Source organism: Erithacus rubecula, assembly GCF_903797595.1.
Source record: "Erithacus rubecula genome assembly, chromosome: 3".
Taxonomy (NCBI): Eukaryota; Metazoa; Chordata; class Aves; order Passeriformes; family Muscicapidae; genus Erithacus; species Erithacus rubecula.
Window position 1 is genome coordinate 85,037,885 of NC_136689.1, and position 23,471 is coordinate 85,061,355.

General features: G+C 41.0%; 1 protein-coding gene across 10 annotated transcripts in view; it reads left to right on the forward strand.

Moving 5' to 3' along the window:
• The first annotated feature begins 12,136 nt into the window (after positions 1–12,136).
• LOC306800413 (poly(rC)-binding protein 3-like) overlaps positions 12,137–23,471 on the forward strand; it is a 492,346-nt gene continuing 481,011 nt past the window's right edge. For 9 of the 10 annotated variants that reach the window (XM_079302502.1, XM_079302503.1, XM_079302504.1 and 6 more), the window contains exon 1: positions 12,137–12,439. The gene's annotated coding sequence lies outside the window, so the exon portion shown is untranslated. The remainder of the gene's footprint in view (positions 12,440–23,471) is intronic. The other variant, XM_079302508.1, reaches the window with a different exon arrangement.

Here is a 23,471-nt window from a genome sequence, read left to right on the forward strand (position 1 = left end):
TCAAGTACTACTCTCTCCATTAATACCACTAATACATTTCCTATGGGAAAGGAATGGAAACTTCACAGAAAAATGTGTCTTAAGAAAACCTTCAAATCCATGTCTCTATTGCTTCCTCATTGCTTCCCCCCTGCTCCCTCACTTCCTGTAATAGCTTTCATGTATATATTCAGAAAATGCAAAATGGGATTTTCCACATAAGAAATTGTCACACTGCAATTCAAGTCTGAGGTGTTGCAAGTTCTCAGAAGCTTTTGATGTTTTGCCACCATTGATTTTCCCAAAGAAAGGAGATAGCTAGCATCTCTTTTTTATTACCCCACACAGAGCACAGGAAAAGAATACCCCTTTACTTGTTGAGAAAGGACTAAAGGCAAGCTAGAATGGCGAGTCCATTTTCAAAGTTTTATGAAATTTGGTAGATTAAATGCTCATTATGGTTTATCTTTATCCACTGTAATTTTGAGACTTTGTTAAGCTTCCTGCTTATCACCTTTGAATCTGGATGTCAAAATCCCACAGGGCAGATTCAGTAACCCTAGTGCAATTTAAGGTGAGTAAGAGCCATTCCATGCTATCCAGAAGTTGGCACAACTGCACTGCACCAACGTGAATTCATTTCTCACTACCAAACTTAAACTTTAGACAGTTTTTGGCAGAAAAGGAGGGATCTGCCTCTCACTAACCCTCACTGTGAGGCAATGCCTCCCTGTCAGAGGTTGCTACAGCCACTAATCTGAAGGTGGAAAAGTTCACAGGCTCTACCTCACCAAAGAGAAAATGTATTTAAATTGTTTACACAACCCCAGCTGATCTAGCCTGAAGCAGACTGGGAGCATTCACCACTGGCTGCTGGTGGCTCCTACCCCATCCTCTGGCACCCTGAACTTGAGATGCCCCAGGCACAGGGCCAGGGGACATGTTTGCAAGACTATTAGTGCAAAGGAGACTCTTGAAAGCACTCTTAAAAGATCCAGGACAATCCCTGTCTCAAGGGACACTGGACTTTTGATTTATCTGCTTGAGGCATGTTTGTGCTCAGGAGTCACCAAACAGTTGGTATTGAGTGCCAATTAAAAACCTTCTGAAGAAGGTCAGATTGATAAATAAAGATTCTTGTAAAATGGGGCTCAGGATGAAAAGATTCCTGAAATATTGATGGAATTTGATATGTAAAATGGGAAACATAAACTATTTCCTTTGTTAGTTGAAGCAAAAAATACAGAAGAATCAAATTATTCACAGGAGTCTGCTTCTTCCTAGCTGACATAATCAAATAATACAAATGAATACATGCACTAATTCAATTAATTTGGCAAATTCCCTGTTCAACACTCAATATTTAACAATTTCGAATAATAAATATAATTTCCTCTTATTAAAATTAAAGTAACTTGAGTATGGACCTCCTGTTTCCATACTAAAGGATTTCATCATGTCTGATCTTGTTATGAAATACCAGAAATAGTAACACACCTTCTACATGCCAGTTTAAAAATAAAAAGGCATGTTTTTTCCTGACAATCTTTACATTAGACTTGATTTAAACTATTTAGGTCAGTTTCATAAGTCTGATGCTTCATGCTATTTTCTGAAAGGAGAAATTAATTGTGGTAACTGAGATTATCAAATCTGTCAGATCATGCATGAATTTAAATATAAAAGTGAGAGCAAATTGGATTATGGGTCAGATTTATAAGCATAAGGGTAAACTACACTTAATACAGTTGACTTGACTCTGATTACTTTACAGATAACTATCTCTTTCCAAATACAGTCAGAAGTTACTGTCCACGATACAACCATTAAATAATATGCATGTTCCATTGAAATATTTTTTATTCTCTTTTGTCTTTTCACCTCACTTGTCCTGATAAGTAACATTTTCATTCATGCTGTGACTCAGTTATTTTGAAAGCAGGATGTGAAATCCAGTGCAAAATCAGAACTAGGACTGTTGTAAAAGACTTGATAAGTTTTCTATTTTTTCCCTATACTGTATTTATTAATTGAATTTAGACCACGAAAAAGGTAAAAATGTGAAACATTAAAGAATTTGGATATTTTAATGCAACAAAGTAAAAGGAATTCACATTTATCTTAAAATATACTTTTGAATGTAAAAGTATAAAATGATATTGCATTTGATTCTCATTATGTGAAATTGCTCATCAGTCCAAGGCTGACAAGGACAATGAGAACTGTGCCTAAATCTGTGATTAGGAAATAAGAGGAAAATGACAGCAAGAAAATCTGAGTTGACAGAGAAATATCAAAAGAACTGATAATGGAAGGGCTGAAGATGCATGAAACTGGAAGTGGTATCATTAAGGTGAAAGAGGCATTTTTGACATAGGTTGAAAAAATGTAGACAAAACTAATGATGATCTGATTTAAGCTCTCCTGGTGTAAAACTACACTCACATTGCTGCAAATTCAAATTCTGTAGTCCCTTCCTAATAAAGTAAAGAGTGAACCAAATGCATACCCAAGGAAAGAGAGACAAATGTGGTCAGCTATGGACCTGATGCTATTTTGGTGATAGGAAATTCATGGCATGGGTCAGGGCACAGACAGAAGCTGGGAAACAGAAAGCAGAAAGCAGAAACAAGAGGAAAAATAGACATCTTCATATGAAATCCTACAGACACTCATGTCAAGTAGAGATACTTTCATCAGAGCAGAGTAAGATGTAACAGTAAAAACAAAGGCAACTTGAAGGCGGTAACAAAGAGATGAAATATAATGGCTTAGTAAGATGTTTTCCCTTTTTGGCTTTAGCTGCCACTAAAATGGGTAGAGTAAACACACACACTCAAGCTTTTTTCCTTACTACCATAGAAGTGTTATTACTCTGATGGCATTATGCTTATGGCAACCACAATTTTCCTCCTTACTCCATCCTTTCTTTTGTCTTTCCAGTTCTCTCAGAGGTTGGTTTTGTTTCCTTTTTCTCTAGTTTGTAATCACACATCCCCTCCATCCTCCTCTTATTCTTATTTCTAAACTGGCTTATTGCTGCACACCTAGTTAACGTCTCCTCTCTTTTTCTGTGGCCCCTCCTGTCAGCAAAAAACACACAAAGAATTGGGCAGAGATAATTCCTTTGTTCCTTTCACCATCACTGCACCAGCAGCTCTTGGCTCTGAATGCATTAATGAGCCTTATTGGCACTAAGCAGCCTTACCAGGGGCCTTGACTCATACCACTGCCCATGGACACATAGGCTTTTTAAAGCTCTTAATCTCTTTTTTGGCTCTGCTTCGGGAGTGCTTGTCTTGGACTCAGACACATTTATTCCTGGCCAGGTATGTTTCTGATTTCTGATTTGCAATCTGAATTTCCTGCTTAATCTCAGATCTCCTCTGTCATGATGGACCTACCGAGAAATCACTGGACTTGATCTTGTCCCTGACATGTGGATAGATTTCACACAAACTTGTCTGATGATCTGGATTTCCACTTGTACCTGACAATGAATTCTAGTCTTGCCCTGTTCAACTTACTTGGCTGTTGTGAGATGAGATCTGGAGTAGAGCTATGGAGAAGATTACAGGACTGGAGAATCTCTTTGATGAGGATGAAAGGCTGAGGAGCTGGGCCTGTTTAATCTGGTGATGACTGAAAAGTGATCTTGTCAATACACACAAATATTTTAAGGACAGGCGTCAAGAGGATGGGGCCAGACTTTCTTTCATTGATGTCCAATGGCAGGACAAAGGGGCAATGGCCACAAACTTAAATACAGGAAGTTCTATCTGTGTATGAAGTAAAACTACTCTGATGGTGACAGAGCACTGGAACAGGCTGCCCAGAGAAGTTGTGAAGTCTCATTTTCTGGACATACTCAAAACTGGGATGGAATCCTGTGTAACCAGTTCTAGGTGAAGCTGCAGGGGCTGGACAAGGTGATCTCTAGAGGCCTCTTCAAAGACCAACCATGTTATGATTGGTTCTGTGATTCTGAGTGATTATCAACCTTGGGATGCAATAATTTAAAAAGTTTACTGGAATTTAAAAGAATTCAGCCACTTCTTTATGAGAATCCTGCCAACACCTTTTTACATGCACAATGACAGAAGAAGGAAACTTTGTGTCTTTCTGTCACAAGTGTCAGAGTCAAAGAAAACAAGACCAAACAGACGAAGCTTGTGTAGCTGTGAGCAGAGCAGCACTTTTATGCATGTTGCTGTTTTATTGGCTTGATCTTCCCAATGGTGTCCTGTAGCACATGCTGTGAGCTATGTACATTCACTGTGAAGTCAAGCAATCTCATTCTTATTGTTCACAACATATTTGCTATAAGTACTTGAGATGAGTTGTAATCTCTGACTCACTATATATGATGGAAAGACAGATTTGACAAATGAAGAGAAAGCTTTGACTTTTTCCTGACAAATGAAGAACATGGACTGACAACCAAATGAGAAATCCATTCTAGTCTTCTTTTAAAATGAATCAACCTGTCAGTAATCTTCTTGGTCAGATAAGAAATACCAATAAGTCTGAACAGATAGTCTACCAAAGTTTAATAAATAAGCTAATAGTATGGGGGAAGAGCTAGTGCCATTCTGATCCATTGGAAGGAGCTTGTAGAGGTCAGCCTATGGTGCCAGGTGCCAAAATCAGCAGCATGGTCCCATGCTCATGGGCAAACGGGGTGTGTTGCATTTTCCAGGGCATGGCACAGCACTTCACAGGCAGGGCAAGCAGGAGGGGCACTGGGGCAATGCAGCTCGAGCTGCCAGTTCAGGTGGTGGCCATTGCCCTCACCAAGAGCTCAGGTATGGTGTCCACTTGAAAGGGAGACAAGTTTGGCAAAAAGGATGTGGCGACCCAAGCACAGCTCCCAAAAAACCATGAGCTGTTCAGGTTTCAAGGAGCATGTGAGCCTTTCACTGGACTGTAGCAGAGGTAGCTGTTGTGTCAAATGTGACCAGGTGGACAACTTGCTCAGCCTGGTATCAGTTACAGTATGAGGTAGGAAGGTTAAAATTAGAGAATCAAAAAGGGAGATGAACGGGTGTAAGCTCTGGCCTCACTGAGACAGAAGCAGACATCAGAAATAATTCAAGATCAAGGGGATCCTTTATCCATCTCCCAGCAAGGAGAAAGTAGAAGTTGTAAAGAAAGAAGTGCATGGAGGGTAGTCCATGTCTACTCTGTGTGGCAAGTGAAATCCTCCTTCACCCACATCACTCCCCCAGGTGCCTCAGCACACAATGCATGAGGCTTTGTGCATGGGAGGCCAGCAAAGGATAAAGAGGATGAAGGGCCAGTTACACCAGAGGGGTCACCACAATCAGAAAGGTTAACCCATCTCATCACAACCACTTCCAAGAGTAAGAAAAGGTGGGTAGTAGCTGTAGGCAATTCTGTCCTAAGGGGAATGGAGGGAATATGCTGAGCAGGCCAAACCCACAGGGAGGTCTGCTGCTCCCTGGGACTGGGGTTAAGGACATCACCAGGAAGGTTCCTAACCTGGTGCAACCCTCAGACTACAACCTGTTACTGCTCTGCCACGCAGAGGATGATGAAGTGACAACACATAGCTCAAGATGATCAAAAAGGACTTGAGGATCTTGGGACTGTTGCTAAGGGAATCTGGGACACATTTTCTCCTCTATACTTCCAGTTGAAGGCAGTGACATTGGAAGCAATGGACTTGGAAGATGGAAGATGGAAGATGGACTGAGTATTAACACAATGTGGCTCCACAGCTGTTGCCACCACCAAAATAATATTTGTGGGTTTTGACAATGGAATGGCCCACTCAGCACTGGGTATGCTGGCATCACCTTTCTCAGTGAGGGAGCAGAGTTGCTCCACAACTAGTAGGGCTGCTTGGCAGAGCTTTAAATTAGATGTGATGGGAGAGGGGAACTGTACCAGGCTTGTCCCTGGCAAGCTCTGGGATGGCACACAAATGTTAGAAGGGTGCTAGCAAGGCCAGGTTGGATGGGGCTCTGAGCTACCTGGTCGAGTGAAAGTTGTCTCTGCCCATGGCAGGAGAGTTGGAACCGGATGACCTTTAAGGTCCCTCCTAAACCAAGGCATTCTTGATTATATTACTCACTTTCTAAAATGCAATTGTAATTTCAGAAATCATTGAAATGGAATGCAATTTTGAGAACTTGTTGGTTGTTTTCTGGAAGATGTATGTTTGGTGGTGGGAGACAAATCCCTTTGCATCGCTTCTGGTGAGGGAATGCAATTTTGAGAACTTGTTGGTTGTTTTCTGGAAGTTGTATGTTTGGTGGTGGGAGACAAATCCCTTTGCATTGCTTCTGGTGAGTTTGTAACATGCCTGTGGAAACATAAAAAGTGAATGGGAATAATACAACTTTCACAAAAGTCCAGTAGCACTGGTCTGTGTGACATCCTTGGAAGGATACAGGAAATAGACTGCTACTCAATAACAAAAAGCAATTAATTTGGGGGAGTATAGGGGCTGGAGGTGCTCATCACCATAATCTAGAGATAAATTTATCAATTTGTCCTAGAAAGGACTGGCAGGATAGCAGTATAAATGAATATTGAAAGTTTAGGTATGACAAAACCTTGTGCAAGCCAAAGTACCACAAGTAATCCTTAACAGTTTAAGCAGTTTTGACAGGAAGCAGACAAATACAGCTGTGACTCTGGACTAGTGATTGCAATAGGCATTTTCTCTGATGGGGGTAGAAGCTTTCATATTAATAGGGAACTTAAGATAACAGCTCCTTCTCTGCTGAAGGAGAAGGGATTTTTCTCCATAACCCCATCATTTGTCTGCTCGAGTTCCAGCTCAACTGCTCTGCCTCAGACTGGAACAAAAACTTGCTCACAAGTGCACATTATTAGCCTGGTTTATGTTAATTCAAATTATGTAAATTTGTATCCAGATCTAGCACAATGCTAATAATTTCAGAGCAAAAATATGACAATGCATGTCATATTTCTATTAATATGTAGTTAGATATTTAAAATTGCTGTCACTTCAATCAAACTGCAATCAAATAGCAAACAACTCACTCAACACTACACAGTATTAGGAATGTTTACCATTTTAAAGACATGTAGGCTAGAATAATAGGATTTTTAAAGAAGCCTTTGACGATAATTAGCAAAGTGCATGAAAATTTTAACAAAACTAAGCTGTAAAATTGTAAGACTATTCAGGTTGATAATCTAGTCTGAAGACTAGACTCGACTAGTTTCATTTCAGACTAGACTAGACTATATTAGTTTTATTTCAATGTTGTTCCCTAATTTATTTTATTTTTTTCACTTCAAAAACCTGTTTTGTGTTTTATTTCCTGGTCCTATTTTTAGAATTCTAACATTGCTTGCTTGTGAAATACCTTCTTTCACAAATGCAGTAAATCTTATTATTAAAACCCAAGGAGTCCATGTTTCTATCATGTTGTACAAGAGAAAATAAAGTTGCAAGGCTATACCCCTTACACAATAATAGGCAACAGGAAGGTGATTTCTGAAAGGGCATAGTCTAAAGTAATTGGCATCTCTGTGATCTCTGGGGGCTTCCCAATCATTTCAAGTGCTACTGCTTGCACATCCACAACACTAAATTTGAGAGTGTACATTAAATGAAGGTTTTTAAATGCTCTGTGAAAAGTTTCCAAGAATGGCTATTCATATAATCTGTGGGTTATCACACCTGGGCATGATTGACAATCTTTACACTCAGGTGAAGCAGACAAATGATAAGGCAAGCATCTGCACATACCAATAGCAAGGAGAAAGATTGGCATCATGCCTCTTTCAGCCATACCGCTAACATGCACCATTCAATTGATGCTTGGTGATTTAGAAAGAATTTTTTTATGAGAGGAGAGGAGAGGAGAGGAGAGGAGAGGAGAGGAGAGGAGAGGAGAGGAGAGGAGAGGAGAGGAGAGGAGAGGAGAGGAGAGGAGAGGAGAGGAGAGGAGAGGAGAGGAGAGGAGAGGAGAGGAGAGGAGAGGAGAGGAGAGGAGAGGAGAGGAGAGGAGAGGAGAGGAGAGGAGAGGAGAGGAGAGGAGAGGAGAGGAGAGGAGAGGAGAGGAGAGGAGAGGAGAGGAGAGGAGAGGAGAGGAGAGATTTAATTTGGAAGGGACCTACAATGATCATGTAGTCCGACTACTGCGTGACCAGTTGAGGGATGACCAAAAGTTAAAGCACATTATTAAGGGTATTGTCAATATACCTCTTAACACTGACACACCTGGAGCATTGTCCACCCCTACTCGAAGCCTGTTCCAGTGTTTGACCACCCTCTTAGTAAAGAAATCATTCCTATTTTCCAGTCTAAACTGTCTCCCTTGACACAGTTTTGAACCATTCCCATCTGTCCTGTCACTGGGTACCCAGGAGAAGAGCTGAGCACCTCCCTCCCTATGTCCCTTCCTGAGGGAGCTGTAGAGACCAATGAGGTTTCCCTTCAGACTTCTTTTCTCCAAACTAAACATTAAATCCTCAGCTGCTCCTCACAGGACATGTTCCAGGTCCTTCACCAGCTTTGTTGCCCTTCTCTGGATGCATTTCAGGACCTTTGCATCCTTCCTAAAAGGTGGAGCCCAGAATCACACACAGTAGTCAAGGTGAGACTGCACCTCATGTTGGCTGCATCAGGGCTGTGAGGGAACAGTACTAACAGCAGAGGAGATCTGCAGACATCTACAACAGGTTTAATGGAACCAAGATCTTTGGGGCTGGGTCTACCCTGCAGAAGAGAAAATTTTGGCTGATGGGTACTACTGACTGACAAGGGGTCGTGCTAGCCTAGTTCATACCTCTCAGCAGTATAAAAATGTCAAATACAGTACCCAAACTGAAGTTTTTCTCTCTCCACTTTGCTGCTCTGTCAGCATACAAGATTTGTGTGTTTCATAATGAACAAAACAGAAAGTCTGTCTTCCTCTGGACAGCATGAATGAAAACCAGAGAAAAGCTCCCTGGCATTAACTGTTTGCAGCAACAGTGAAACCCTGGAGCAATATAATGACTTATGAGGATTTTGTTTGTGTCAGTTTAGATGTTCTCTCTCATTCTCTCAATAACCTTTCTGACTATCTTTGGGTTATTTGAGCAATTTAGACAATTATCTCTAATACAAATATATTCTTTTCTGGAAAATAAAACTTCTACAGGAGCTCTATAGATAATTTTAAAATCCCCAATTTTAACCCTTGTAATCATTTCCATCCACTTAAATGTATGTTTAAGCTGTAAAATTGTTTCCCAGCATGCAAAAGACTGGAGTGCCAAGTTATGCTTGCAAATCAGACATTAAATATGCAGATCCTGTGACATGGAAACTGAAACGTACATTTCACAAAGATATGCTGGCATTTGAACATTTTGTATTTGGATGTTCCTGAACACCACCAGTGTATGTGCTTTTCATCATTCAACTATAAAGCCATTCATCAAAAGGGGTTTTTGGTTCTGTTATGTTTTTGGTTTTGTTTTTAATTGGAAAAAAAAATAATAGCTCTGTGCAAATTTGGGAAAGTCAATAGGGACACAGAGCTATAATTGACAGTAAGTACTGCCCTGATATTGCTGGGCACAGAGCAGCTAAGGGAACTGGTAATGGTCAGAGCCTTGCACAGCATACTGAATGGACCTGTGGTTTACAGTAAACTGATGCTTTTGTAACAGTGCAAGATAATTCATAAATATTAAAAACCAATGAGAGTTCATGCAAATACAGGCTGAGATGCAGTTTCTTGAAAATGAACTGAAATGAAAGAAAATATTTGCTAGCATAATGTATAAAACATTACCCTCACTTTAATGTATAAAATGCTTCCCCAACTTAGTTATTGCAAAAATCAAGGTCCAAAGTAACACAAAGTTTATTATTAGTTTATTGTGTCTTTACTCCCCTTAGTGTGGCTGTGAATAATTTTGTATATTTTTGTTATTTTAAAAAAGGGAGACATGATTCAAACCCTGAAAACTCTTGGGTTCATCCTTTGTAACACTGAATGATTTGGTTCAAGAAGAAACTGGAGAAAAAATGGGAAGAAATTGAGCCTGCAACAAGACAGAAGAGAATCTTCTTCCTCTGATTCCTGCAAGAAGCTCACTTAAGGAATGACAAGCTCCTATTTTATTTCTACTTTATATAAGAGATTTGGAAGGGTCATTATTCTTCCAGTTCTTCCTTCCTGTAAACCCAGAGCAAGCACCTTTTATCTGGAGGCAGGGAAGGGGGGGGGGGGGGAAAGACATAAAATAGAGAATAATGAAATTTTTGTTTCATTCTGAGGATGTATTTTTTTTTTATTTAATTTAGCAAGGATGTTCTGGTTCTAGCCAAGACTTGGGTTCAAAATATTTTATCTCCTCCTCTACTTCAGCTGATAGTGAATGGTGAGCCAGAGCACAGATGTAACTAGTGTATCCCTGAGAGCCTCTGTGGGAGTGCTCCAGAGCCACACTGAATGACAAATAAAATCAGGCACTCCACATCCCTTGCCCTGCTACACTGATGGTTTGGTACCTGATCATTTGGCCACCATGACCTGCTCATCAAGGCTGCCTGCAACCCTCACTGGCAGCTGGTTCACATAACATCCTGTCTGTGGGTACCAGGGAAAGTGTTCAGGAGCAACCATTTCATCACCCTGATACCTCCAAACACTCATTCCAGACACCTTTATCTACTGCCAGCTATCAACAGCCAACACTAGTGTAAGTGTCTGTCTTAGCATCGGTTTACAACCCTAGAACATTCCCTTTTACTATTTACTACATCTATTTACTGTATGTACTTATGGAGTAAGTATGTACAGTTGCAGAGTTTGCATACTGGAGCGTATCCTTCCACTATTTACTATATATGCTTATCTCAGTGTAACAGTGGTGCTGAAGCACAGCTTGCATATCAGTTGCAGGTTGTGGATCCAACAGCTTGGTCTGCATTTGCTCTCATCATTTATGGGACAATGCCAATTCAAAATCACAAGTCATAAACAGACATATTTACTTGCAGTTGCAAATAGCGTTGTAGATTGAAATAAAGTACTTTTTAAAGCTCATTCATTTCTGTGCACTTAAATTCTCCATCTTTTCTTTTTTGTTTTTTTTTTACTTCTTTCATTCTAAGCAACGGAAACATAAAAAGGTGTCCAAAGTTTTTTGCATTTATCTGCTTAAAAACAACTTTAAGAGGATTTATTTTTAGTTGCAAAATATTCCTGAGGGTGTCAAAAGCTTCCTTCAGTAACATGTAAATGTTTGCTGGATTTTGTCAGCTGTTTGAGATGTGACCCAGCTCATCAGCAAAATGCTGCCAGTGGCTTCTATTTGGACCAGGAAGGAACATCATCTGCTGGCGCTGCTCTCTGTGAGCCACGCTTCTGTGTTAAAGCTGAACGAGGTTTTACTACTTTTGATAGGAATAAGTGGAGTTCTCATCCTTGTCACTGATGCTTTCCCCAACGACACCGAGCGACGCTGATGTGCGCTGATAAGCAGCGCCCAGCTGTCAAAACGCCTTTCAGCATGCCCAACTTTCGCTTCCCAGCCCCGAGCTCCCTTTTCCCCGTGCGTCGTGCGGCCCCAGCAGTGGACGCAGCCCGGAGGGCGAGCCCGGGTCCCGCACGGACACGGCGGGCAGGAACCGCGCTTCCGCAGCCCTGGGCGCGGAGAGCCGAGCGCGGAGCCCGCAGCCCGGATCGCGGAGAGCGAAGCGCGGAGAGCCGAGCGCGCAGCCTGGAGCGCGGAGCCCGGGGCGCAGAGAGCGGAGCCCTGAGCGCGGAGCCCGCACCGAGGAGCGCGGAGCGCGGAGCCCGTAGCCCGCAGCCCAGCCCGTAGCCCGCAGCCCGGAGCGGCCCGACCCGCAGCGCTGGCGGCGGGGGGGCGCCCGCGGGCGGCGGGAGCGCGGGCGCGGGGGTGGCCGAGCAGCAGCGGCGGCGTGAACGCGGCTGCAGAGCCCAGCGAGCCGCGGGAGCGGGAGCGCCGCGCCCGCCGCAGCCGCCGGAGCCGGGCGAGGAGCGAGCGCGGCCGGCCGAGCCGCCCGGAGCCGCCCGGAGCAGGCTCGGGCCGCGGCGCCCCGCGGGGAGGCAGCGAGCGAGGGGCCGCTCGCCGAAAGCGCGAACACCCCCCACACCCCCGCCCCGCCGCCTCCGCCCGCCCCCAGCGAAGAGAAACAAAACACCACCCCGGCACCGCCACGCTCTCCCTCCTTCTCCTCTCGGCGTTCCGTGGTTTTGGTTTTTTTTTTTAATTTATTTTTTCTTTTAATTTTTTTTCTTTCTTGGGGATTCTCCTCTCTCCTGCCAGACTGACTTACACGTTCTTGATAATTTCTCTTCCCCTCATTTTTTATACTCTTCTCCCTGCTTCCAAACCCTGTGTCTGTGTGTTTCAGTACTATCACAACCTCGCTAAAAATAGATCTTTTTATACCCTTCCTCCTCTCTGACCCCATCCAACACCCCTTGTTAAGGTGAGTTGTGTCTTTTCATCACTTTTTTCCTTGTGTGTTGTTTATTTTTGTTTGTTTTGTTTTTGTTGGTTTTTGGCATTTTGGTTTTGTTATTTTGGATTTTTTTCCCTCCCGATTTAGGGCAGGTTTTAGGGAGGAGGGGATGTGGAGGAGAGAATTTCATGGGGAGTCAGGCAAAGCTTTATTTTGCCTTCTGCAGCCTCAGCATCATTCCGGACTGCTCCTTTTATCCCAAGGATGTAGCTAGCTGATGAAAGTGGGGAACTACTCTTCTTTAGCACTGCATGCTTGGGAGCCACAGCAACAGCAAGAAAAAAAACAAGCTTCTCTTTTTTCCTTCGTCCTACCCCCCACTCCCTTCCTCATTACCTCCTCCTTTCTGTGTTGGTTTCGTTTCTTGGATTTTTTTTTTCTTTTTTTAATATTTTGGTGGGATGTTTGGTTGGGATTTGGTGGTGGGTGGGTTTTGTTGGTTTGTTGTTTTTTTTTTTTTTTTTTTTTTTTTTTTTTTTTGGTTTGTTGTTTTGGTTTGGGTTTTTGTTGGTTTTTTGTTGGGTTTTTTTTTCCTGTGTGTATGCTTGGTTTCTGTTTTTAAGCAATACTCAGGGGACTTGGAATGAATTGCATGTGGTGCCAGGGGAGCTCTGTCTGTGTGCACGTGTGTCTTGAGAGTGAGTGAGTGAGTGTGTGTGTGTATGTGCATGTGCAAAGTGCATTTGTATTTCGTGTTCCTGGGAAGATGAGTGTTAAAGCTTCCAAACAGTCCCTGTGCATAGAGCAAGGAGCACAGCAGAGGCTGCTCAGGGAGAAACTGGCGAGGGATGCAGGAAAGCTACAGAGCTCTCCCCAGAGTTCAGTCCCTTGTGCTCCAGAGCATCTTTCCATAGATCATTACTGGCACCTTCAAGGTGATGGCTCCCATTCCTCTCCTGGCCTCTAAGTAGAGAAGTGCACAAAAGCAAAACTTTACAGCTGATGTGAAGGGATAGCATTTCTGTTCCTCCAGCAGCCCGAGATAGTGCTATTCCAGGGATGAGTGGGGAAAATAGAGCTGTGATCCAGAGCAAATGGATCATTTGTTACATATTAGTGTCCAGTGAGAAAAAGAGACATGAGACATTCTCAGTTTGGCCAGCCAGCAGAAGCATTGGAGTCCGGCTTACTTCCCAATTCCAAAGTTGTTTTAGATGGTTTTCATTCTTCAGAAAACTCTGCCTATTGATGGCAGAAATGTGTTTTTACGGTAAAAGGGTCTATTATAAATCTGCTGGGGCAGGATTTATTATTCAGAGGCAATCAAGTAATTTATATGTTTCATGGATTTCCCCCAAGTGCTTTAGTGTGCCTTCAATTATGTATTTTACCTATGTGTGTGAAGCGGGGTAATATAGATTTTAGTTGCATTTTAACAAGGTGTTAAGGCATAACTTGCAGGGTGCCATTTGCAAAGTGTCACTTAATATGAAGCAAAATAACAGCCTCTAGCTCTTTTTTTTCATGGATTTTTTCACATCTCCCTTGTTTGTTTCAAAACAAGTGGTGGTTTCGCTTAAGAACTTGTAGGAAAACTGGGTTCACAATGGTACACAGTTTCAGATATTGGCTCAAAAGTATTACACTTGCCTGCCTGTGAGACTTGAATTTACTTATAAAATTTAGTTAATACAAAGCACATGAAAGAGCACTTTGTATCCATGGTTTTCTAACAGGTTGAGTCATTTTTGTATCTAAAAGTTTACAAATGAGCTAAAATGGTTGTTGTAATCTGTGTTTGGAGGCCTTCATGGATACAGGAACATTAATGTTTCCTGTCTAGTTAATGCAATTCCAAAATATCCTGTCTTTCCATATGCTGCATAGATAACACTCAGCAGAAATGAGCAATCCTGGAAGTAGTCCTGTGCTATCAAGGGTCATTTCATCATTTCTTGTTAGCCTAAATTAAAATATTTTACACAAGTTTGCCTTGGAATTTTTTTTTCCTGCTGTGGCTGGCTGATTGTGCAAGTGGGAAGCATGCTTTGAGTGAGATGTGACAATCCTAATGCTTGATAGCTGTGAGGGGAGAGACACCTGATGTGCTGTGTACATCATCCTTGAAGGGATGCAGGGTAAGAAAAAGGGATGGAAAACGAGCACAGTGCACTGGCAGTTTAGATAAATAAATATGGGTGATGCATGTTAGCTTGTCAGCTGCTGTTCTGCTGAACCCTGACTGCTGGCTAAACATATTTTCTTGGTAAGCACTGCGATGTGATACAGTTTTTCTGATTTGATAGAGTTTGCTGTTAAAATCACATGTAGCACAGAACAGCTCTTGTTCTGTAGATAAAAATCATGCCGCCTCGTTTTAATCCACAGAAGGCTGAAATATCCACCACTCCTACTGAAGTCACCAGGAGTTACTTGTGATCATCACTCTTCATGATTTTTTATCTCAACATGTCAGGATTGAGGATATTTCCAAAGGATGCTATTGACAGCAGATCTCATTTTGTTTAGATTTTACTTCGGGTGCATATTGTATGTTTTCAGGTAGATATTGTCTTTTACCACAGCAACACTAAAATATATCAGGAAACGGAAAACTCTTAACATTGTTTTTCTCATGAGCTTTTAAAGAGAATTTTCTCAGTGTCCTTTAACTGTTTCTGGAAAAGCAGTACTTCACAAATCTACACACTAAGAACCTTAAGTTGGTTGCTTAGCTGCTGGTGAAAAAAAAAGATGGAATGTTTGTACACAAAAAGAGCAAGTCATGTGTTTGGGGTTTTTTTTATGACAACTGAAAGACAGGAGTGCTTTCAGCTGGAGTGTTGAAGTGAGGTTAATATTGAGCTTAATCTGGGGGTTGTTCCCATTGCCATGAGTGACAAGCACACCAACACTTAGCTTATTCTGTAATGTGCTAACCTAGATTAAACATCTCTTTAATTTATATTTTGAGACTTGGATGTCACATCAAACCTTGGATTTATTAATTTCTAAAGCCTTTTTAGTTTGTTTGTTTTGTTTTTGAAACAAGCCCTTTTAAAGCTGTGAACTGCTATAAACAAAGTAATGGAGTGTTCAGAAGTCACTCTGACTTTGTGGGCCTTATTGCTATGAAAGTAAGGTGGGATTTCACTCTACTGCTAACCAAGTGAAATTATTTTCTTGTGTTATTGCACATTGTTATTCTGCAATGTCAGTCTAAAATGCATAGTCAAAGGAGGTTTTATTCTGTGGATGCGGTGGTTCCACAAAAGAAGAACATGTATATTTTGTCTTGTCCTAAATGACAACTACCCATCAGGTCCAGTGACATTTTGTTGCAGGGCAAAGTTGCTGTTCATTTGGATATACTTATCGAGGAAACTGTATTGACGATGGGTTTTCTTAGATTTTTAACAAAGTAAATGAAAACTATCACAGGGCTGCCAGGTAGTTTTGGGATGGGATGCAGTGGTTTTATCTGTATCTATGCAGAATGCAATCACAATATACATTCAAAATCAGTAGCATCTGAAAATATTAATCCATTTTTCCCTTTAGATGCCTCTTTCTTTACTAGTTTAAAATGGTACTATATGTGTATGTGTTTCCATCCGAGTGTGTATTTGTAATTTTAAGATGTTCAGATGAATGGGGTTACCTTACGCAAAAATGACTATTTATTTGCATTTTGTCGGCTGGAAATACTGTTTTTATAATAAAATAGGTATTTTTCTTCTGCTGCACTTTCTTACGCATAGAAGAAAATTAGTATTTTCCTCCTGGGAAGCATGTTACTCTGAAGAGCCAGATGCTGAACAGATCTACAAGCAGTTCCCTTCCCAGTCTTGGTGCGTGTGGATGAGTGCCAGAGGTAACAAGTGCTCAGGCATGGCAGGGAAAGGAAGAGGGTGGCTCTGTGGAAAGCTGGGGGTCTAAGGATCTGGTGCTGCAGTGGCTGATTCTCAGGGCTAAGAGAGCAAAGTGCTCCCTCACCCTTAACAGTATTAAACTCCTCTGTCTTGTGGCTTGCATTCATCAGTCTGCTTGGTTTTCCCTTTATTAGATAGGGAAGGCTTAATTACAACCTGGTAGTGCTAGCACAGCTCTCTGATGACAACTGTTTGTAAGAGGTCAAGTGGAAAGTAATTCTGGAGAGGGGTCTCCAGCTACAGCATTTCTTCTTTGTGGTATGTCTTTATTTACTCTAGTTTTCCCTGGGTTTGCATCCAGCTATTACACCCTACATGCCAGTGAAGGCTAGATTTTGTTTTTTGTGCAGAAAGTGTTTGTAGGAAAGGGAAAAGAATATTATTGTTAACTTTGGACAACACAGTGTAACTGCTCCACCAATTCCAACCAAATGCAAGAAGAGCTGTGGCATTGGAGCTAAAATGTTCAGAATTTGCTTGATATGGATATGAGATTTCATGTCCTGTGAGAAGAGACTAATTTTTAAACAATTCAAAGGGAATGTGTTTTTCGGAGTGAGTTTAGGTCCCAGTGATCACTCATATCCCAAAGAATCTGCTAGGAGCAGCCCAAGTAATTCCAGGTTAAAGTGGGGTGAGGCAGTTTCTCCTACTCAGTTGACTGCAGCAACTCCATGCTGGCAGATGGGTACCTGTTCCAGCACTGCCATTGTATCAGTAACAAAACTTAAATTTTCTTTATAGGGTGATATACATAACGCACTATTGATTTCTGCTAGTGGGCAAGGCTTTTAACAAGAAGTATGAACCAGATAGTTTTGATTATGGATCTTGCAACATCTGACTTTGTCATAGATATATTTAGATGCTGTGGACACTTAATCCAAGGAAGTAAAATGCTTTTCTTCTGTAAATGACAGATAAAATACTTTGTTCATTCATTTGGCCTTTTGGGGTGTGGATGGCTCAGAACTATACCTTTATTGATTACAATTTGGCTCTTGGTTTACTTAAAAAATAGTTGCAAAAGGATTTGTTATTAACAATTTTTGACAGGCTCTTTTGTATGCATTTTTAAAAATAGTTAATTTTGTAGCAAGTTTTAAGAAGTCTGATGAGAACTTAGTCCTCTTTACAACTGGTAGTTAACATGATAGTTCATTAATATAAGTGACATGTTGTTGCAGTTTAACCCCAGCTGCCAACTAAGCCCCACACAGTGACTTGCTCACTGCCCCAGCAACAGAATGGGGCAGAGAATCCAAAGAGTAAAAGAAAGAACTCATGGGTTGAGACAAATACAGTTGAAGAGGTAAAGCAAAAGCCACATGCACAAGAAAAGCACAAGAAAATGAAGAATTCTTTCATCACTTCCTGTGGGCAGGCAGGTGTTCAGTCATCCCCGGGAAAGCCTGTCCCTGTCTCCTCCCAACAGTAATTTGGGAAGACAAACACCATCATTCTGAATATCCTTCTTCCCCCAGCTCTGTGTGCTGCACACAATGCCATATGCTAAGGAATATCTCTTGAATCAGCTGGGGTCAAGAAGCTGTCCCCTCCCACTGGTGGGGTGAAATGCAGGAAAGGCCTGGACACTGTGCAAGCACTGGTCAGCAGTAACAAAAATATCCCTGTGTTCTCAACACTGTTTCCAGGAAAAATCCAAACCCCAGCCCCATACTGGCTCTTGTGAAGAAAGTTCTGTCCCAGTTAAAACCAGCTTACGTATATAGTGGCACGGTCTGTTTCAAACATATTGGCACTTTGCCTACAACAGTATCTTTTATAATGAGGCATCTGGAGCTCCCATAAAGATTTTTTAATCTGCAATCAAAATTTGGAAATTTTATATAAATCAAAGTGGTAGAGTTCATTGAGCTCCAGTAGACTAAAGCACCATGGCTGTATGATTCTCTTACCAGTCATACCATTGTCATTCTTCCACCTGGTGAATTCAAAACATCTACAAGGCAACCTTAGCAGTTTCAGGCAATATCTTTAGATCATGATGGCTGCCTCAGAAACCTTGAGTACACCAGTATTCAAAGACAACATGGTGGAAGGCAGGGAATGTGAATTGGGAAGGAAATAGGGTCCTGATGTGGGCTTAGAAAACCTCTCAGGATAAACAAAAAAGCCTGTCTTTCTGAAAGAGAAGACATGTACCTGGCCATGATGTACTTGATGTACTTCCAAGCTTCTTTGGACTTCCTTGCCAGACAAAATCCGAGTGTTTATCAGCAGTGCAGAAACTTAATGAAATTTCGTGGAATCATGGAACCATAGAATGACTTGGGATTTGAAAGACTGTTAAAGATCTGGTTCCAAACCCTGTGATGGCCACCTTCCAGGGACACCTCAGAGTAGATCAGTTTTCAGATTTGTCTAACCCAGCTGAGGCTGTAACAGGAGCAGAAAGGTAGAACTTAGCAAACGTAAATACTTCTATTTAAATAAGAATATGAATGGTTTCTTCTGCTGTTGTGATATCAATGGAGAAGGGTGTTCTGTTTCATTCGTGTGGCTTTTGAAAAGCTTCATACATTTTGTCTTATAGTATTGAATGGGGAACAACTTAGGCTATAAAAGTATGGAAATTCCAAGTTAAGTCTTAGCTTTCATTTAACCATTACAAAGTGTAGTCTGTGTCTCAGGAGTTCTCATTGCAGGTCTTAGAAACATCTCCTAAAGTGGCAGGAATGTGGGGTTTGTGTGATGCTGTTCCCACCTATAAAATGGGATAGCAGAGCTATGGCTAAATTCAGCAATTCCTATTCGTGTTAAACAATTTCTTGACTTTAGTAGGATTTCTTGCCTAAGTGAGAGACTCCAAACAGGCTCATAGAACACTGACAACAGGGAAGGTGTGAAGTATCTATTATTATTACTTCAGAGAATCTTATCTTGTATGTTTCAGGCAGTCTGCATAACTAAACCAAAATTCCTTGGCACTTTCATTTGATTTCTGCAACACGACACTGCTTGATTCCATCACAGGATGAAATAAATTGAGAGATCTTTCTAAAATTTGAGGTCTAAATAAAGCTTATGTTAACTACAGGAATATTTTAAATTCATTCTGTATGATACAAAAATACAATCTTTTAGCTGTATGTTTCTGGTTGTCCATCTACGTGCAAGAAATGATTTTGTCTGTATTTGGATTTTCACCTAATATAAAAATACTTTATGAATTCTAGAAGCAGGTGGATACTTCGTTGGTTACATGTCAGAGATGAGACACTGGTGAGGCACTGGAACAGGTTATGCATAGAAGTTGTAGGTGCCCCATCCTTGGAAGTGTTTGAAGCCAGGTTGGGTGGGGCTTTGAGCAACCTGATCTACTAAAAGGCATCCCTGCCCATCACAGGGGGATTAGATCTAGATGATCTTAAAGATCCCTTCTAAACCAAACCATTCTATGTTTCTGTGTTACAGACATCAACTAATTAGTTATCTCAGCAGAGATAAAATTTTAAGCAGCAGTAATAGTAAAGTAAAAGACATGGAGATGGTCTGTTTTTATGGTTGGCTTTCAGTGGTAATGTGGGGTACAGACTAGAAAAGAATTGTAAATGAGGCTGTCACCAGCTTAGTTTTAAAACTGCATTTTGAGTGGGGATAAGTGCCTGTGTTACCTTTTGGGATTGGCAGAATTCTCCTGCCTGGCAATACAGAAGAATCTGGGAAGAGTAGGATTTTGATTCTTTCAAGTCTGAAGGTGAAATCTGCAGTGCCATATGGATAATATCAGATTCCTCACTCCTGTGAGATCTTTCCAGTATGTGTTGCAGAGGCAAACTCGTGCTTGATCTTCAAGTCTGAAATCCTAAAAGCAAATTCTAAATTTGCACTCTAATGCAGATTTTGCTTGTGTGTGACACCTACAAGTGCAGCCTGAGGTGTAAGCAATGTGAATAGTAGAATATATGGAATCAAAGAAACAAACAAAAGGGTAACAAAGTACTTGCTTTTTTTAAAGTAAGTGTGAAGGAGTCCTTAAATCCTTAAGAGGATGGAAGAGGGAAAAGCATTGCCCTGGGATGGGATTAATAAGATTTAACAGAATGTGAGATAAAAGACACGTAACAAATATCAGAGATTGGAGGCTGGATTGGAAGAAAGCACAACTAATTTTAGAAGGGAAAATGGCAGGCTGCAAGGAGCTGCACACTGTCAGTTTAAAGTACAGTTTCAAGATCAGCCTAAGATGGTCTAAATTCCTGATTCTTCTGCAGAGGGAGTCCTGCACAATCCTCCTTCTTTCCTCTGAATAGTGTGTTGCAACTGGTCATATAAAAAAATAAAAATTTATTCCAATCAGATCGTTGATCCATCTAACTGCTCATACTAACACTACAGCTGCCTCAAGGCGAAGCGGAGGGAGGGTGTAGGAAAAGGCAGAATAAAATTGACTTAGGCTGACGATGGATCTGTGCTCTTGGTCTGAAAGTCCTGGTGAGATTCTGAGTTATAAATTATTTAGAAGAGAGACTGGGCTAGGAAGACATGGAGTGGTAACACAATGGAAGGAAGAGGCCACCTGGGACAGTACTTAGAGTGAGCAGTTAAAATGGCTGCATGCGAAGGAAAAAAGACAGTAAAAACATCTAAGAGGCAAAATCAAGCATTTAAAAGTCACAAAAACAATGTATTTATGTTGTCTTTGTATTCAATTCAGTATCCATGGACACACCTGCTGATGCAATCTTTAATTACATGATCAAGTAGGGCATTTTTTGTACTGCTCACAAGTGGCTGCCCTGCCCCTCATGACCCCAGCTGAGCAGAGCAGTGCCTGTGACCTGGGGCTTACTTCACCTCCTTGTGTCATGAGTGACATAGTCCAGTGCTCAGCAGTCCTGCTGGAAGCTTCAGGCTTCCATCTCACATCCTGCATGTGCATCTCTGTAATGGGCCCCTAGCATATTCCATACTGACTTTTTATTAACCCAGTGTTACACCCACTGTTTTATTAACCCAGTGTTTATGGCTTCCAAACAGAACATTCTTCTGTCCCTTTAATCTCAGAGCTTCACCTGCAGTGTGCCATACATGTGCAGAATATGTTAAGCTTTTAAATGGGAACACATGATTCAAGTTGCTCTTGGAATAATGAGAAACTATATAGAAGGATAAAAGTAAATTCAGAATAAAATGCCTTCAGAGAAAAGGGGGCAAAGAATATATTTTTTGTAATGAATGGAAAAAAAAAAAACCTCCCAGATCTCATTGTTTATCTTTTTAATGATTTGTTTTAAAATATTGAATGGGGAAATTAGATTATGCAGAAATACACAGACACATGCTGAACCACATTATGAATTCCATTCTTTAAAAGGGAGGGTTGAAATAAAGCAGCTTGCCCAGCCCTGTGAGAAATAAGATTCAGGCAGTTGATGTCATGCTGTCTAGACTGGAATAAAAGATGTATTTTAAAAATTCTTAGCTAACTTATTTAAATAATGTATTTTGAAAGTCTAAGAAATCATAAGTGCTAGCTGATGATCTTAGATTTTGCTTTGATCATGTTCTATGGGTTCTGGTGTCTTTTCATAACATTTTTTAAAAACTTTATTTTCTCCTTTTAAACATACCTATAGAGAATTGCCCGCTCATAAGAAGATATGACTGATTCTTCTGGGTTATCCAGTTCAGTCCTTTGCTTTTGCAGCCAAGATGTCATACAATTCCTTTCATGTACTGATCAAACTCCTTCTTACAACTATTTAGGGATTTCTTTACTTCTCATACTCCATTTGGAGGCTGTTCCAGTTTTCTGGTTTCTTTTTCCCTTAAATATATTCATGGCCTGCTTTTATTACTTTGTTTTTGGACTACTTGAGCTTCCATGTAAGATGTTTACTGACTCAAAGTGTGGAACAGTCCTGCTCACTGCTAGACTTAAAAAGCAAAGTTCTTGCTGGACAGAGGCCAGCTCTAGTGATGACTCCTAAGTTCTTGTGGAGGATAGATGATGGTGTAGAGTTAGGCACAATAGGTTTCTGGTGATGCTCCCCATTTATGGATGACTAACCTTAAACCAGACTTCACTATTGACCTTCAGAGTGTAAATGATATGTCAAGAGCCTTACCCACATTTCTCTTCTGGGATGTTTGATCTTCCAGTGCGCAGTGCTCCACAGCATTTTTGCAGACTCATTTTCATTTGGCTTAGTTCTGATTTCTCACTATAAATAGTTCAAGTAAGACAGAAAGAATCTTTGTTTATTGTTCGGCTGAAAGTCCTCTTTCCCCTTTGAATTACATTTCAATTGGTGAGAGCTGAGTTCTTAACATTTACTCAGATGCAACATTCCAAGCATTAGTCTTTCAAATATGAGTAGTCATTATGCTCTAAGCAAAGTTATTTTCATATCTGACTATCTAATACTCTTGATCAAGAATGCATTGGATTTCATGTAGCTTTGGCACTCTGTTAACGATAAATACTTCATTTGGGACTCCACAAATTACTAACTTTTGATTCTGAGCACATTTTCTGGTTTTGAAATTACTGATAAAGGAAGATATATTTTTTTGTTATTTGTGATCCTTGAAGTATTATGTAAATAGAGGATAGACAATTCAAGTGGCTGGCATCTTTATTTTTCAAGAATTTATTTCAAATAGCTTTTGAAAAGCTACAGGCACCAATGTTGGCATACCCTCACTCTGAGTACCATGTGCAGTTCTGGGCCCTGCAATTTAAGAAAAATGTGAAGGTTCTTGAACGTGTCCAGAGGAGGGCAACAAAGCGTGAATATATATGAGGAGCAGCTGAGGACTTTGGACTTGTCTAGTTTGGAGAAGAGGAGGTTGAAGGGTGACCTTTTTACAACTTCCTAAGGAGGAGTGAGAGCTCAGCTCTTCTCCTGGGTACCCAGTGGCAGAACACATTGAATGGTTTATGGTTTAAAACTGGACCAGACTAGATATGAAGAAACTTTTTTTTTTTTTTTTTTTAATGAGAGGATGGTCAAACATTGAAAGAGGCTCCTTGTAGAGGTGATGGATGTCCCAAGCCTGTCAGTGTTTAAGAGGTATTATTTGACAATAATGTGCTTGAACTTTTGGTCAGCCCTGAATAGGTCAGGCAGTTGGACTAGATGATCGCTTTAGACTCC